This window comes from Parus major, chromosome Z, assembly GCF_001522545.3.
Source record: "Parus major isolate Abel chromosome Z, Parus_major1.1, whole genome shotgun sequence".
NCBI lineage: Eukaryota > Metazoa > Chordata > Aves > Passeriformes > Paridae > Parus > Parus major.
In genome coordinates, this window is record NC_031799.1 from 36,730,798 (window position 1) to 36,747,029 (window position 16,232).

The following is a 16,232-nucleotide window of genomic DNA, read 5'->3' on the forward strand; positions in this document are numbered from 1 at the left end:
AATCCATGCACGCTGGAAGAGTGTATTCCAAAACAAAGAAATATTCAAAGTTCAGTTTTGAATGTTTATTGTTTTATCTGTGCCTGCTTTTAATATTTATACCTATCTCTATGGCAAAACAAAACCATTCTTCTTTTTTAAGGTAATTTTTTACATTGTAGAAATGCTATGCAAGGAAACAAGGCCATATACAGCGTTCTTGGAGGTCAATGCAAAAACAAATCCAGACCCCTTGCAGGCAGAAGTCTGGCCCAATGGCACAAGCCACCTCAAAGACAAGATTTATGTCTATGAGGACAGCAGGGGTCCTTCTTCAGGAGTAATGGATAGTGCTCACAACCCTTCAGTGAACTTTCACATAGCATTGACCAAGAATAATATCTCTTCAACTGCAGTTTTAAGTTGTTTTTGGCTTTGTAAAGCCCCTCAGAATAGCTGTCACAAAGATTTGGAGTAATATCCCCAGGACAGAATTAACTCTATCCTTTTAGTTGCACATTACAGTCAACCCACTCCTTAAATACCATTTAATACAGACATCAAATACAAGTAATTTACCATAATCTTCAGATATACAAATATATGCTCAGATGACGATAACTAACAGCTGTCAACTTGCAACTAATTTAAAACTTTTCCTCACAAAGTCACTAGGAGCTATATTACCTAGATAGCCAAAATCATAATCCTTTACATAGCTACTCCATCATAAAAATAAGCATGTTTTTCTCCTTTGTGTTTACTCTTTTTCACTGTTAATAATCTACATATTTAGGAACATGGTTTTATTTTCTGATCTCTACTTCTATGAGGACACTGCTGTCGCTCTGAGTTGCTGATGAACCATCTGAGACACTGAAACATGAATTACCCAGCTGGAAACTGCACAAGGTAGTGAAAGAGCCAAAATTTCAACTAAGCATTTCCAGACCCCAAGCCCTTAGTTCTTTAGATGCCCCAAGCTCTTTGTGCAGGAATCTTGTTGGAAGATGAATCTAGATGAATCAACAGAGTTAAAATAGGAACAATCTGATCCTTAATTTAATGTGGGGGTGGATTTTTGTTTGTTGCGGGTTTGTGGGTTGTTGTGTTGGTTTTCTTTCTGTGTGATCTCTGGCTTGCCCAGGATCAAAAGTACTATCACACCATGACAATCACAGAAAATGCTTTTCTTCCCAGCCCTAAGCCAGATCTTGATAACCACATCATCTCATCCAGAGGCTGAGATGGCTTTCTGCCTTGGAGCAGAATGTTTGGGGTCCTAATAATGTCCCTTCCCCTCCTATTGTGGCTGCAGTGCCAGAGTCCATCCAGAGCATCTCTGGTGCCTGTTCCCAGACCTGATTGTCCCTGCACTACCTGGCCGATGGTGGTGGCCCTCCTGAATGGTGAGCCTCTCTTTCCAAGTTGTAGACCTCACAGTGAATATCTTCTCATGGCTTGGCAACCTTGTGTAGATGAATGGGAATTTTGCAAAATATGAGGACACTGGGGTGAAAAGATCCATTCCTTGAACTGCCAAGGAAATTCTCACTGTTTATCAAACATATTGGGTTCTGCTATAGAAAACATCAGTTAACTCTGGCAATATAATAAATATTTCAAAGTCATAAGCTGCCTAATGCCAGGCAAAGGAGACATGATCAAATCAGCTGTTTGCACAACTTGCATCTTTGCAGTGCCATAGAGCCAGGGCCAATCACTTGCTCCTGATTGAGAAATGAATTTGGCAGCTTTGGTATAGCTCATGGCCAGCCAGCAGTTGAACTGAAAAAAATCAGTGCTGAAAAAAATCAGTGCTGGGGTTGGCACCAATCTGAAATTTCTGTGGGATATATTCATCCCACATGCAAAAGGTCAGCCTTCCCCACTGGATTCCAGAATCTCAGAAGATCTTGGATGTCTTTCCATTTTCGATTTTCTCTGCACACAACTGAAGCAAGAACTGTGGTGTCTCTACTCCATGTAAAAAAAAAAAATAAAAATTGTAAATCCAGAAAAATTTCCTCTCCTGGCAAGTAATAAAGATTTAAAGCCAATAGGAAGGATTTTTTTAATGACCTCTGATAATGGCTAATACTTTCCACTGGAACAGTTTCCTAGCCATAATGGGATCACACAGACATTTTGTATTTTAGGGTATAGTGCTGGTGTTTTCTGAGGTTACTGGTATTCTGATTTTTGTGATGGCAGACAAAGTGTTTAAGAAAAAATTGTGTTGAATCAACATATGGAAGTAAACCTTGTGTTTCAAATTTTTATTTCAGTATTTCATTATGATAAAATATAAGAATACCATTACTTCAAAGCACATTTTTTGGTGCAATTTCCACATAGGTTTTTCAAAAATCATATATTCTGAAACTTCCTGCTCAATGAAACAGGAGTGAAAACAGCTAAACAAATGCATTTGGACATATTTTCATTAAAATAAGTGTTGAAATAATACAGTCTTTGTGGCAAGAAAATCCCTCCTCCAAAGAACTGCAAAGCATTATATTTCATAACAAATAGCACTCATCAGGGATTTTAGTTCTCACCCTGCCCATGTTCTAGGAATTTTTTTTCCACAATGCATAGAAAAAGTAATTTCTTCCATGAAGACTTGTTTTCCCAGTCAATATTCAAATACTCTAAGTGACTTATCAAAGAAAAATCTGCTTATTTTAGAGCTGTGCATGATACATTTGGGATTGTGGTGTCACTTTATATATTTGCTTTGTACTGCTTTTCTCTGTCTGAAATGTATTCATCTGAAGCACAATTTAAAGTTAGTTAAGCAATTTTTCCAATAAATATATTTGCAAAATATGTGTGGTTTGGTTTTGGTTTTGTTTTATTTTCTTTAAACGCAAAGATGGTGGTCCTGTTAATATTTAAGAATTTGCAGACATCAGACCCTCCTAGGCAAACTGACTTTTATTAGTAGTACAAAATCTACTATGCTGCCTGTTCATCTTGGACAAGAAAGGGAATCCACTCCAGATAGTTTTAAGACATTTTGTGAAGAGCACAAGTCTTGGCCCCCCAGAATTATGCTCTTCCTCAGCAGAATTACTCCAGCACCACAAAACAGACACACCTCTAGTCAAGCATGACCCATCATAGGGTTGGGTAGGAAAGTGGAAATGTATTGCTATTAACAATGATGTTCAGCTTGAGGATGTGGTTCAGCTTGAAAAACTAGAGGTCTATTAGGAGGTCTCCTTGAGGATGTCTTACTTTCCATACCAGGAGTATGAATCCCAGATTACCTTATTTTTAAATGCACATGAAAGGGACCAAGATAGTGCTGCAACAATTTTCAAAGTAGATCTAGCCCAAACCTGGTCCCATTTGGAAAGGGTCTGGAAGGTTTCTGCAAGTTCATCACTGGCTGCTAGCAAAAGTGGCACTGAATGCTGCTTTTTATCTTGAGCCCACCATTTTGCACTACAGCACAGATGAGAATAAAGCAAAAGCCCCTGAACAGAGAAAGCTACTTTTCTTTTGAAAACAATGTCCTTCTTGCCTTGACAGCTGCACTTTTTCTTTCTGTCAATTAGCTTTGTTACTTTTACTGTAAACCTGGGACTTGCTGAGAAGTTTTGTATTTTTTTTCAAGCTCATGTTTTGCTTGAAGCTCAGGATCCCTACAGAGCCCAATGCAACAAAAAAGCTATGGTACTACCTGCTGGGGGACACTGTTTGGTTTCCTGGACAATAAAATGTAACATATTTGTTTAGCTCTTCAGACCAAGAGATATTAACTGGTAAACAAGAGATATTAACATGGTATATATATTTCCTGTAGTAAAGTCTGATCCCTGCTCATTGCACACAGACCCTTTTGAATAACAGCTAAGGGGCAGGTACATTTCTACCAGTAGGTTGATATGTTTTCATTTATGCTGCCTTGTGGTCAGAAGGCCTTTGAGTAGGAAATCCACAGTGAAAAGTCAGCGTGCAAGAAAAGAACAGTTTTGCCTGTTTATGCTTCCCATCAGAATCCTGGAAAGGGCACTTCTTTACAGTCCTTCTTTACCTACCCAGTGAATTTTAGGCTTGCTGAGGCTTTTCTGCTACCATGCTTGTCATCCAGTCCTTGCTGAATGTCACAGATTGGGCTTTGTGGACTGTTTGGGAGAAAGGAACAGGTGAGAATGAGAAATACCTGGCTGGGAGTCCTTGTAAAGGAATGATGAACTCTTCCTTTGTCCTTGCTGAAATGCATATGCTGTTCATGCCAGCTAGGGCCTATATAAATATTTAAATCTTGGAGATAGACTGACTTCCACTTGCTGAAGATTCCAGCCTGTATCCTATTGGTACATTTTGGCATGGACTGTGGTAGCATCACTACTTTCTTTTTTTAAGTGGAGGCTCTTCATAGAAAATTTCTGAAGCATCAGTTGAAAAAGATTGAGCTACATAAAGGTATATTCCAGTTTGTTTTATGTAAAGATCTGACCCAAAGACATTTGGGTAAACACTAAATTCTTGTGTCATCTGTGAGAAGTCCTTGCAGACAAATGGTTTTGTCATCAGGGTCATTAGAGATGGGCCTTCTTCCTTTTTACTCCCCTTTTCAGCAAATTATCTGGAAAATTCATGTTTTGAGTGGCCAGACTTCTTGGCAGATTCATATGGGACTTGCAAAGGACTTTCAGCTGAAAAAAATTGACACAATAGTTTGTGAATACTTAAGGTACATATTTGACAACAAAAAATGATAGATGCATTCTCAAATGCATTTTTAGGCACACAAACAAAACACAAAGGAACTGTTCCACTTTCACCTGCCAGGACAATCGAAGTTCCCAGTGAAGCCCAGGCTTGAACCGTTCTCCCACCTGTGGTCTTTTGCTTCCATCACAGTTCTGCTCACCCTTGACTGATTATTTTCCCTTTGGCATGGACAAAATCTTCCAACCAAGGAGAAAGAAAACATACTGAGGATTTCTACAAAGACCCCTATACACCCTGGAAGCTGGACACTGCACATCACACTACCCTTCTAACCAAGATGTATTGTTAATTCTAATGAGTTTTGCTAGAGCAATCCCACAACTTAAATACTACCATGAACTCTCAAACAATAGCATCATTACATTAGCTCACTGAACCAGTGGAACTGAAAGAGACCTCAAGCAGCTTCCTTCATCTTCTGCCCACATGCCTGCTAATGCCATGATCCTGAAGAATTATCTGTGCCAAAGTCATGTTGGACAGAAATTGCACTCTGACATTTTTCTAGCATTTCAGAGGAAGATACTCGACCATCAAGACACCTACTCCTTTGCTGTCCTAACCCTTTGAAAGTTTTGTCTCTGACTTTGTTCTTGTTGTGAAGTGGGGTTCTATTTCCTTTCCTGAAAACTTTCTTCTGTCTACTGGCTATTATCTTTCACTTTGTAGGGGACTAACAATTTTCAGTACAGCCTTGTTGGAGTCCCAGGGACAGAAAACGTCCCTTTATCTGTGCTGACAGGCTCAGGCACTCAGGAGAACATTGGGTTTAACTTAAGACCATTGAGTAGGCTTCTAAAACTGAGTGGAGAAGCTGGGAATGTGAATGTATAAATTAGATGGAATTATGTTAAGTCACTGGGTGAAAAATATAGAGTTTAGAGTTTGAGATATAGTAGTGAATAAGAGACAAGATGGAGGTTCTTGGGCATTGGCTTATCTTTGCCTTTCTTCCTTCTTCCTCATGGATTTGAGTGGTATTGGTTGATTGGACAGAAAAATAAGCAATGCGGAACACAGGTGTTTGGTTATTGGGTTAAAAGTAAAAAATAAGTTACTTGGCATTTGATAATTGGATAGTTTATGCTTAAAAGGCCTTGTGGACAGAGCCTGAGGTTGCCATTTGTAGCTTGTTAGATTAGTGTGAAGTATTTAATGACTGTAAGAATGTAATATAGATAAGGCAAAATAAACATTCTAAGTCTGAACGTGAAACCCATCTCTCTGCTCATCAATCCTGATCCTGAGGAAAAGAACCCAGAGAATTTTACACAGCCTCTCCAGAATTCAAAAGTATAATACAGTGGTGAGTGCATTGACACTGGCCAGATGCCAGGCACCCACCAAAGCCACTTTCTTACTCTCCTCCAGAGTTGTACTTGGGATAAAAAGAAATAACTAAGGGTTCATGGGTTGAGATAAGAACTGGGAGAGATCACGCATCAAATGCCATCAGGGGCAAAACAGGCTCAACTTAGAAATATGAAGTGAATTTATTACTGACAAAATCAGAGCAGGACAATGAGAAGTAAAATAAGCTCTTAAATATACCTTCCCCTCCCCTCAAGCTGTATCTTCTACCCCAGCAGCACAGGGAGGCAGGGAATGGGGGTCATGGTCAGTTCATCACCCAGGGCTTCTCCCACTGCTCAGGGAGGGGAGATGTTTCCCTGCTGCACTGTGGGGTCCCTCCCACGGGAGCCAGTTCTCCATGAACTTCTCCAGTGTGAATGCACTCTGCAAACTGCTGCAGTGTGAGTCCATCCCATGGGCAGCAGTTCTCCCAAAACTCCTGCAGCCTGGGTCACTCTTTTACAGGGTACAAGTCCTTCAAGGACAGGCCACTCCAGCATGGGAGCAGGGTCCCTCTCTCCACAAGCCTTCCACAGGGTAACAACCTTCTCTAGGCATCCACCTGCTCCAGCATGCGGGTGGATCTCTGCATCCCCATGGACCTCCATGAGCTGCAGGTAGATCTCTGCATCCCCATGGACCTGCATGGGCTGCAGGGGCACAGCTGCCTCACCATGGGCTGTACTACCGGTGTCAGGAAATCTCAGCTCTGGTACCTGGAGCACCTCCTCCCCCTCCTCTGCACTGACCTTAGTGTCTGCAAAGTTGTTTCTCTCACATGTTCTCACTCCACTCTTCTTTGGCTACAATTGCATCTGCACAATAACTTTTCTTTCTTATTAAATCTGTTATCACAGAGGCATTACCACCATTTCTAATTGGCCCAGCCTTGGCCAGCAGAATATCTGTCTTTGGAGCTACCAAGGATTGACTCTGCTGGACATGAAGGAAACTTCCAGAAGCTTCTCACAGAAGACACCCCTGTAGTCCCACTGCTACCAAAACCAGGCCATGCATACACATTACAAACATTTTGATGGATAAGACACCATCTTTGGAGATGTGATTTTGATACGTGAGTTACACATGTACAGGAGTGTTCTAGGCACATGGCTTCAGGCAGTTGTGAAGAGAAAGTACAGGAGTCTTGTTATAATATGCAGAAGTCCTCTTATGAAATATTTGGTACCATATCACTTTTGTGGAAAAATTAATTCAGAAAAATCTGCATTTAAAATTCAAATATATAACACCTGTATCCCATTCCATTCTAAGCACTGCTGAAAGGGCTGGCCTGTTGTTTCCTGAGATGAAAATCATATGTGATGCTTTGGGAAACCAGATTCTATGGTTAAGCTCGAACAAAATGTTTGCACTCTTATTCTAGGACAAAAACCAATACCTTGTAATCACTCTAGTCACTGCAGGTTTGGGACACTACTGTTCAGCACCTCAATTAAACAAACATAGGACCCTACCTATCATATTCAGACATATTAACACCTCTGTAAACTCTCCAGATTCTAAAAAGTCCAGGAACAAGTAATTTCAATTATGAAAGCTAAAATCATTTTATTCGTTATTTACAAATTTCTAAAATGTTCTTCATGAAAGAACTTAACTAAACTTAACCTGTTTTTCCAGAGTAAGATCCATGATGATGGGCTACATTCTTATTTTATTCTGAGTCATGGCATACTGTTCTTAAATTTAGAGGAAAACCACTCTGAATGACTCCTGAAAGAGGGATTAATATATTTTAAACAGACTTTCTACACATAAGCAACACTGAAACACTGTCTTTCCCTCCATAAAGATTTGACTTCATTATACCAAATGCTAAAGACTGTCTCACTAGGCAGTCATACACTTTGAGCTCATTTCCTAAAAAGTGTTTTGATTTCCTAGTAGTGTAGCAGGCACCAGAGAAAGATAGGCGCTGTATTTTTCCTGTGTTTATTATTTTCTCTTCCTACTGGAGCTTTCTTTTTGACTCATTACATTTTTCCTATTGCAAGATTTGGTCAGAGTCCAGGGGATTGCGGTCAGGTTCTGCAGGGATTTTTTTTCCTGGTTCTTTCTCTCCATGCATATTTCATGTGCCCATTACTTTAGGTGCCATAAACACAAATTAAAACCAGCATCATTTGTGTCAGAAAGGGCCATATTTCTCTACTCATTCATTATTTATATTGCTTCCTTAAGTGGTGTTCTTGCTTGTTTGTCTCTAATAGAGGATACAAATTATTTCACAGCCTTTGTTCATTACTGTGATTGGGCTGATCAGCAGCTCCACTGAACTTTAAAAACAATGAGGCTCATCTCTGCTGATAGATAAATCCATGAACAATGTTTACTGCTGAACAACCTGTCCCAATCAGCCACAGAAACCACATTAGCCTTACTTTTCACCCTGTGTCATGGTAGAGATGATTTCTGTGCTTTGGGCCCATTTGAACATCAAGTATTTAACCTCTGCACCTAGAATGGACTAGGAACTTACATGGTGCATAACCAACCTCCAAATATGAGTAAATAAAGATGTCCCCTGCACCACTGGTGTCTGGTCTGGTGAACTTCACCTTCTTCTCAGAGACAAGTTCATTTAAAAATACATTTGATTTCTCTCTCCTGATTCTTCAATAAGGATATCTCCAGATTCCCTCTAATTTTAATAAAGCTTCCTTCTTATTTCATCCTGTATTTATACAAGGCCAGATTTAACCCAACTTTTCTTTCTTGGTGTCAGCATTATTACTATCTGATTACATAGTTCTTTCCACCACAGTGGATTACCAACCAATGTACCTTGAAGAAACTGCTGCAGAGTCTCAGACATTTCATTTTGTTATGCAAAAAATGGGTCTGTAAAGCTGAAGCAGAGACCACTCCACTAATCTTAACTACTGGTCATCTGAGGCCTGTAAAGATCATGACACAAAAGTACCTTGCATTTTTCTAGGCAAATAGAGGGAGTTGGTTTCCTACAATCAAAGCCTCTGATTTTCACATTTTTTATCTGTTCCACACAAAGATGAAAGCCACACATTCCCTTTAAACAAGAGAAATTAGCTTCTCTGTGTGTCATGTGAATGAAGACAAGCACTGAGAAGAACATGTATTGCTTTGAAATTCATAATCAAATTGTGAGACTTGACCACACTGCATAAATTCTACTTTATTTGAGTAGATCAGAGTTGTCGGTAGGTCTGTGTCATCATGTGCTGAAATGATGACAGTGAGCCCACCCTAAAGAGGTTCTAGAAGACTCCCATCTGTTACCAGAAGAGTCTGTCAGGACACTACATAAATGGAAGATTCCTATCACAGAAGACACAGGGCATTTGAAGAGCCTGTGGTGCTATGGATATCTTATTGAAGGAGAGGCAACAGCTCAGGTCCAGTACACTTAATCCTCATAATTTTGTGAATCCCAAAAGGACCAGAACTTCATTTGAGAGCAATCTGTGGTTTCTGGAGCTGTCACTGACAGGTAACTTTGCAATGAACCTGACTTTCAGCACCAGTTCTGCTGCTGTCCTCTTGGAGAGCTGAAGGACAGTCAATAAAGGCCTTGACAATGGGTATTGCTGTAGGCTGGTGTATTTCTTTACTTTCAATATGTCCCAGCTAGGAGTGGGGAAGGTACAGCATTTACTCTATGGGAATACAATCTGCTTGGGAAGAAGGAAGAAAAGAAGGGAAAGAAGGAAAAAGGAAGGAGAAAGAAGGGGGAGGAAGGGCAGCAAAAAATCGGGCCAGTCCATGAAGGTCAGTGCGTTCCCAGGCTAAAATTAAATACCAAGTATTCCCCTAAGACCTACCAACAGTTTTCCTTCTGCCATCTATCCTTACTCTCTAGAGGCTCTGATAACAGATAACTGTTCCTGCAATATTTACAAACACTTTCACTCATTTCCAGAAATTTCTTTCCCCCCTTTCTTTTTAGGGAGTCCTTTAGACAGCAACGAAATCTCTAAAGCAGCAGAGCTCTATCAGAATAAAGGAACAGTATTTAAAATTAATTAAGAAAACTATATTAGGCAGGTTATGAGCCCTGGGTTTTGCAGAGACATCACTCTCTCTCTGTGTCTTCTGCAGGCAGCAGTGGAGCAAGGGCAGCGCAGGGCTGATGACAGGGCAGGAGAGCACTGCCACCAAGTGCAAACCCAGGTCCTCCGCATCCTGGTGCCAGGAAAATGGTTTTTAAAAGCCCCATTCACACCCTCTCTTCAGTTCCTCGCCTTAATAAAACTGTCACAAGTCCCACAGCTGGTCATATTGGGCTTTTTTGATTTTGCAGGCTGTAATTACTCCATCATTTCATCATTTTTACTCTGTGAACTATTATCTCAGCCTGTTCTTTCACACCTTCTTTTTAATCATCAGGTTTTCTAAGTAACTCTGTATCGACAAAACCTGTTAATATCACTGACCTTTTTAAGAGCTGATTATATTAACTGTGTGATGGCAGGGCAGAGAGCAATCTGTGAAGTGCAGAAATAAGAAATCTCCCAGCTGCACTGAGAAGAGGTAGAACATGGCTTCAAGACTTAGAAGACAAGATTAGGTCCTTCCTACATGGGGGATATGACTTCAAGATTTAGAAAACAAAATTAGGTCCTGGCTATGTGAGGATGCTGATGAAATGTAAGCTGACCTAATTTAAGGTGTAGATTTAAATTTGATCAAGCAAACCACATTATATTACAAAGATAATTAAAAGAAACAGAATTAAGGCCTATTTTAATTTTTTTTAAAAGTCACCTGAGTGAGGCAATGGAATTTTACCAATACATTTAAAATAAAATCTTATTAACTTTCCTGCAGGTCCCATCCAGGCACAGACTAGTCCCAGATCACAATGCAAGTGTAAAGAGAAGTGGCCGGAAAATGGTGATGTTCCCTCCTGTCATGCTCTCTGGCACTGGTTTTCTGAAATTAATTTTGTTCTGCTCCCCACCTGTGTCAGAGAACACAGCCTGGCTCCTGCCTCCATTGTCTGAATGCTAGGCAAATATGCAATGATTCTGTCTCTGATTCAGCCACCTGAAGAATGGGGAAGCTACTTTTCTTTAGAAAGGGTAAACAATGAAGAAAATATTTATTAAATACTCTTGTCTGTTCGTCACTGAAAGATAAAAGAATAAACAGAAAAACCCATGCTCAGTTGTCAAAGTAAGGACAGACAGGCCAGTTCCTTTATTTTCCTTTCATCATTATACAATTAAAAGCAATAGAAATGTTTATGCCTAGCATTTAAATATTTATATTATTGATGAAATCAAGAAAAATTCCCTATAAATATAAAGAATGTAAAATTTGAGCTCAGACTCTTGTTTTCAGAATCAGGCAATATTTAGGAACTTCAACTTGACTCCGCTCCATCACAGTCTTCAAAAGCAGCCTATGCCTTGTTCCATCCTCTGGATGTCAGTAAAATTGTTAACAATTACCATGGACAATACAATTAACAAAGCTAATAAGCAATTCCTTCCTGGCACAGCTTCACATCATAGTTAAAGGTTAAGAAAATAAAATAAGGGAAATGTTAAAGGCTGTTACTAAAATACTGCATTTTATTTCCAGCTTCGTAACAGTAAAATGGAGTCTATAGTGATGCCCTATCATCTCTTTCTTGATGATGGCTACATTAAATCATACTGCTACTTACTTTTATTATAGTGGGAAATATGTTGCCACTGGAGTTCTTCATAATTTACATATGAGAGTAAAAGTTCTGAAAAAACTTTCTCTGCTTCTTCCTTCTATTTTCCTGCCGAGCCTTGGGGAAAATTAAATGTAGGCTGGAAAAATCACTGAGAACACAGGGAGCCAGATGAAAAATCCCTTGCTTATTGAGAAACAAGTGTCCTGGACAAGTGGCTACACATCAAAATGGGCAAGGCAGGAAGTTTCTCATAGTCTTGCTCTGACGTGGCCACATGAGACTTTACCATGAATGATCTCTGCTGAGCACCTGCACCTCGCTCAGAGACTGTAAACCATGGCATCAGCCTGTTGTGAAGACCCTGCCAGTTAATTATTAATTAATTAATTCATTAATTGGTAATTCATAATTAATTATCAATTAATCACAGCTAAGTTCTGTCTTGTGTGCTTCATGGGAAGAACCAAGATTAGGCAGTGGCAATGCTGCTGGGGCTGAGGAGGCACGGTGGAGAAAGTTGGTTTGGATCTTTAAATGCCCTTTCCTAGGGAGAGATTGGAAAGGTAAAACAGCCTGAATGTTATTTTCAGAGAAAAACACATGCACCAAAGGCACATGCTTTCAGGCCAAGTCATCCAACGGGTTTTCAAATCCAGCCAGGAACTTCAAGGTGGGATGTGCAAATAAGAACAGGAAGAGAGGGACCGTGACCACTTTCACAACAAAACTTCGCTGGATATTGACACTAAGCCCTTCAGTGCTGTGAAGTCACAGCAGCCAGCCAGGCAGACAAACAGAAGACATGGTACTCCCAAGCAGGTGCCAAAGCACAACAACCTCGTAATGGGAAAGTGGGTGTAAAGGACCCCTCCCAAATGTGAGATCAAAGGTTGGGCATTCCTTCCAGGACAATACTTCCAGATGTCAGCTTTTGGGAAGAAAAGTACAGTCAAGAACATTTTGCAGCTGCAGGGAAATACCAAGCACTTGTTTTAGCACAAAATTAATGAAGTCAGGGAAAAGATCCTGATTAAATCTATTTTTTAACATATTCTGAGGGGGAAAAATAATGCAGTAGTAAAACAAAGATAAAGAGAAAACCAGCTCATACGGGATATTTACATTAAGCAGGATAAGCCCTTGCAAATGTGCAGTAGGGATTAATTGCACTATGGCAGAGATGGACTAGATGACTTACTGTAACAGTTCTGGAGGTAGCTAACAGCCAGAATAAGTCATCTTGAAAATGCAGCAAGGAAGCTTAGTGTCGCAAAGATTCACAGCAGAAATGGCACAGTTATTCTGCATGATAATAAGGAAAAGCACAAAGGGTGAATTAAGGACAGAAGGCTGGTTTTTCACTTTAATTTCATGATTTTTGTCAGGCTATATTGTAACTTAAACATTCCTAAGAGGTATGGCAATTCTGTTAACTGTGAAATTTGTATCTGTTTTATTTTTGCTTTTCTTTTTCTCCTAAACAGGAGGGGGAAATATCTTATGGCAGATTATTAAATCATAAGTGGCTGAGGCAGCTTGGCAATAAGCCCTTTTATGGGGACGAATGTTGGAAATAAGTCTGTTTAGTGTGTGCACTACATGATTATATCACTATTTTTTTAATTTTTTTTTTTCAGGTAATCACCTTTTAAACAAAACCTCAGTCTTTATATAAGAATTATTTCTTTACCCTAGAGACTCAAAAAGCTCTCAGGGAAATGTATATTTAGACATCTCCAGAAAGTGACTTATTTACCCTGTTCAATACATTAAATCTGAAGATTAGATGATTCACCTGACAGACATCAGGCCTCCCCAGGAACTGTTTTGTTCTGATAAGCAAATGTGCATTTCATGCCTGCTTAACAGGGAAAAATAACTGTATTTGCAAAATATCTTGTAATGACTCTAAAGAGGTGTTTAAACATCACTAGCATTTTCAACCCCCTACACATAAAGCAAACAAACACAAAGACAGTCAATACTGTCCCTATACAGGGGGATAGTCAGCTATGGTGGGGGCTTTGATTCAGGGTTGGTGAGCATTTACATCTCTGAGGCATCTGCTGTCTTCAGACAGGCAGTCATTTTGTCTTCAGACTGGAGCAGGCAGTGGAGAGTCTACAAAGAATATGTGCTTCTTAAAAATGTATTCGAGTCTTCTCTCGCTTAGGGTATTCTGACTGAGAGCACATGTAAAGGAAAGCAACATTTTTACTAAAACAAGAGTTGTTTATATAGGAAGAATGCTATTCCAGGCTATCTTTTCAAGGTGGCTTGAAAAAAATGATGTCAAGTGCAATAACTAAAAAGAAGGAAAAAATCAATCTCTTTGTTTAGCATGGGAAGCTAGATCGACCCTACAGCAAGAGCTTATATTTTTCCCAGATGGTTATGTTTCCCCAAAGACAAACTCAGAATTGATTTTTTTTTCCAGCCCTCTAGATTTTAGAGAAAGGGAAAGGGAACAAGAAAGAGAAAGGGACAACATAAGAGTTCAGACAAGCCACCTAGATCCTCTTTGTTTCTCTTCATATGCAAAAGGAAAGTATCAAGGACAGTTTCCCAACTGATGACTGTTCACACCATTTAAATTATTAATATCTACTCTAGCCAGCAGCAAGGTGACTGTCAGTGGTTTGGGCATCTCCAGAAGAAAGGTCAGGAGTTCCAGAGAATCTGAATGGATGAATGTGGAGCCTGGTTTCAGAGAAATATGAGATACTTTGGTGAGTAGCAACAGGGTGGCAATTTACATAAGAGACTGATGATAATATTGATACTGTCACTTTCTGGAAATGGCAAACCATTTTTAGAATTCTAGTGAAAACTCTTCAATTTTTATTGAGCACATTATGAGATATTCAGTGTAGAGGCTGGTAACTAAAAGCTGCAGAAGAATCAGAGGAAGACAAAGAGACAGGATCAAACCCAAAAAAGCTAAGTAAAGATGCAAAGGATACATTGCTATCAAATTTTCAACTCAACATGGCTTTTCCTTTGGGACTGCAGTAGGGAGAATTTCACACATTGAGTAAACAGAGGCACTGGTATGGGAAAATCCAGATTTTCAAACTGTGTTGAAACACAATTAAAAGGGGATAAAATAAAATGCTATGATTCCCTTGGCTTTATGACTACAATAGGTGCAAGCTTTTCTCTGCAAGAGGTACTCTGAATTACTCTGCTCATACAGGCTTATATATCCTTCCACTCCAGGGCACCTTCTCTCTTCCCTTTCTTCCTCCACCTCAAACTCAGTACAGACGACCAACTTGTGACAGTGGATGTTTCTCTTTCAAACCTCTCAGTGCTGGGGGTTCCAGTTTTACCACCATAGTTATAACGGATGTTCAAACACCAAATGTGGAGAAGAAAAATCCCTACATTAAATTATATTTTCTGATGGATGTAATCATAGTATTTTGCTCTTATATCACATAATGTTTTTCATTCAAAGATCTCTGGGCTTCTAATTGATTATTTAATTAACTCACAAAATGTTCCTGTGATCTATTAAAGTATTGAAATGGGTGAGTAAACTAGTATAGATGAGTAAAGTCATTAGTCAAGATGACTAACAGATGAGAAATGTACTAATAAAGGGTAATTGTGGTAAAAGAAAATGAGCTAGAAACAGGTTAGAAGAGCGATTTTTAGAGAATAGTTCTGAACACCTACACTCTTCCATATCCAGCAGAAGCTGTGATAGCTCAGAGTATCTAAAAACTGACTAGGTCTGATTTACCTAGGTACGCTGACATGGACAGAAGAGACACTTCTGAGACAAAAGTGTGTTTGTGGCATAGGAACACAGTGCTGAACGTACCCCTTGAACAACAGGCTGAGCTGAGTCCGCTCACTCACCCATATGGACAACCATAGAAAAAGGGTTTAGCCTAGGAGTCCCTATGGACCATACACTACTCACCACCCATCTCCAATGTCAGTTGTCATTTTAGATGAGGATACTGTCCCAGAAGTCTGTCCTGAGTGGATCTCACTGTCGCCTGCCTCCAATGGTTGATATGTGATCCCCTCCTGCACAGGTATCTTTACCGAAACTGCATGACCAAGACAACCATGGTTCTATTTGTTCATGCCATGCTCAGTTACCCTGCACTCTGTGGCTCACCAGCACCTTCTCCAGAAGTAACAGGAGAGAGGAGCAGAGAGAGACTGGATCATTTATTTCCCCTTTTGAGTAGTAAGGGTACCAAAGGGCTGATGGATGCAGAGTAATGCTTAGGTAAGATTGACAACTATTTCCTCCTGCTTCATACACATAACCAGCACCCACCTGTTTTCCTCCCACCCAGAGATATTTTTGAAAGCTTCTTCTAGCAAATTTCTGCACCAAAATTAAACCCATATAGCAGTCAGCCTTATTGCCGTGTTCCCACGTCAGCTGTGTGTCATGACAACAGATGATAGAAATGCTGCTATTCAGGCTTCAGGGTACGTGTTTCTTTTTTTTTTT

The 16,232-nt window shown here is 39.8% G+C and overlaps 1 long non-coding RNA gene across 1 annotated transcript in view; it reads right to left on the minus strand.

Annotated features, from left to right (window-relative positions):
* Positions 1-752: 752 nt before the first annotated feature.
* LOC107198525 overlaps positions 753-16,232 on the minus strand; it is a 19,890-nt gene continuing 4,410 nt past the window's right edge. Inside the window, exon 2 of the long non-coding RNA XR_001519036.1 lies at positions 753-4,649. This is a non-coding gene — a long non-coding RNA (uncharacterized LOC107198525). The remainder of the gene's footprint in view (positions 4,650-16,232) is intronic.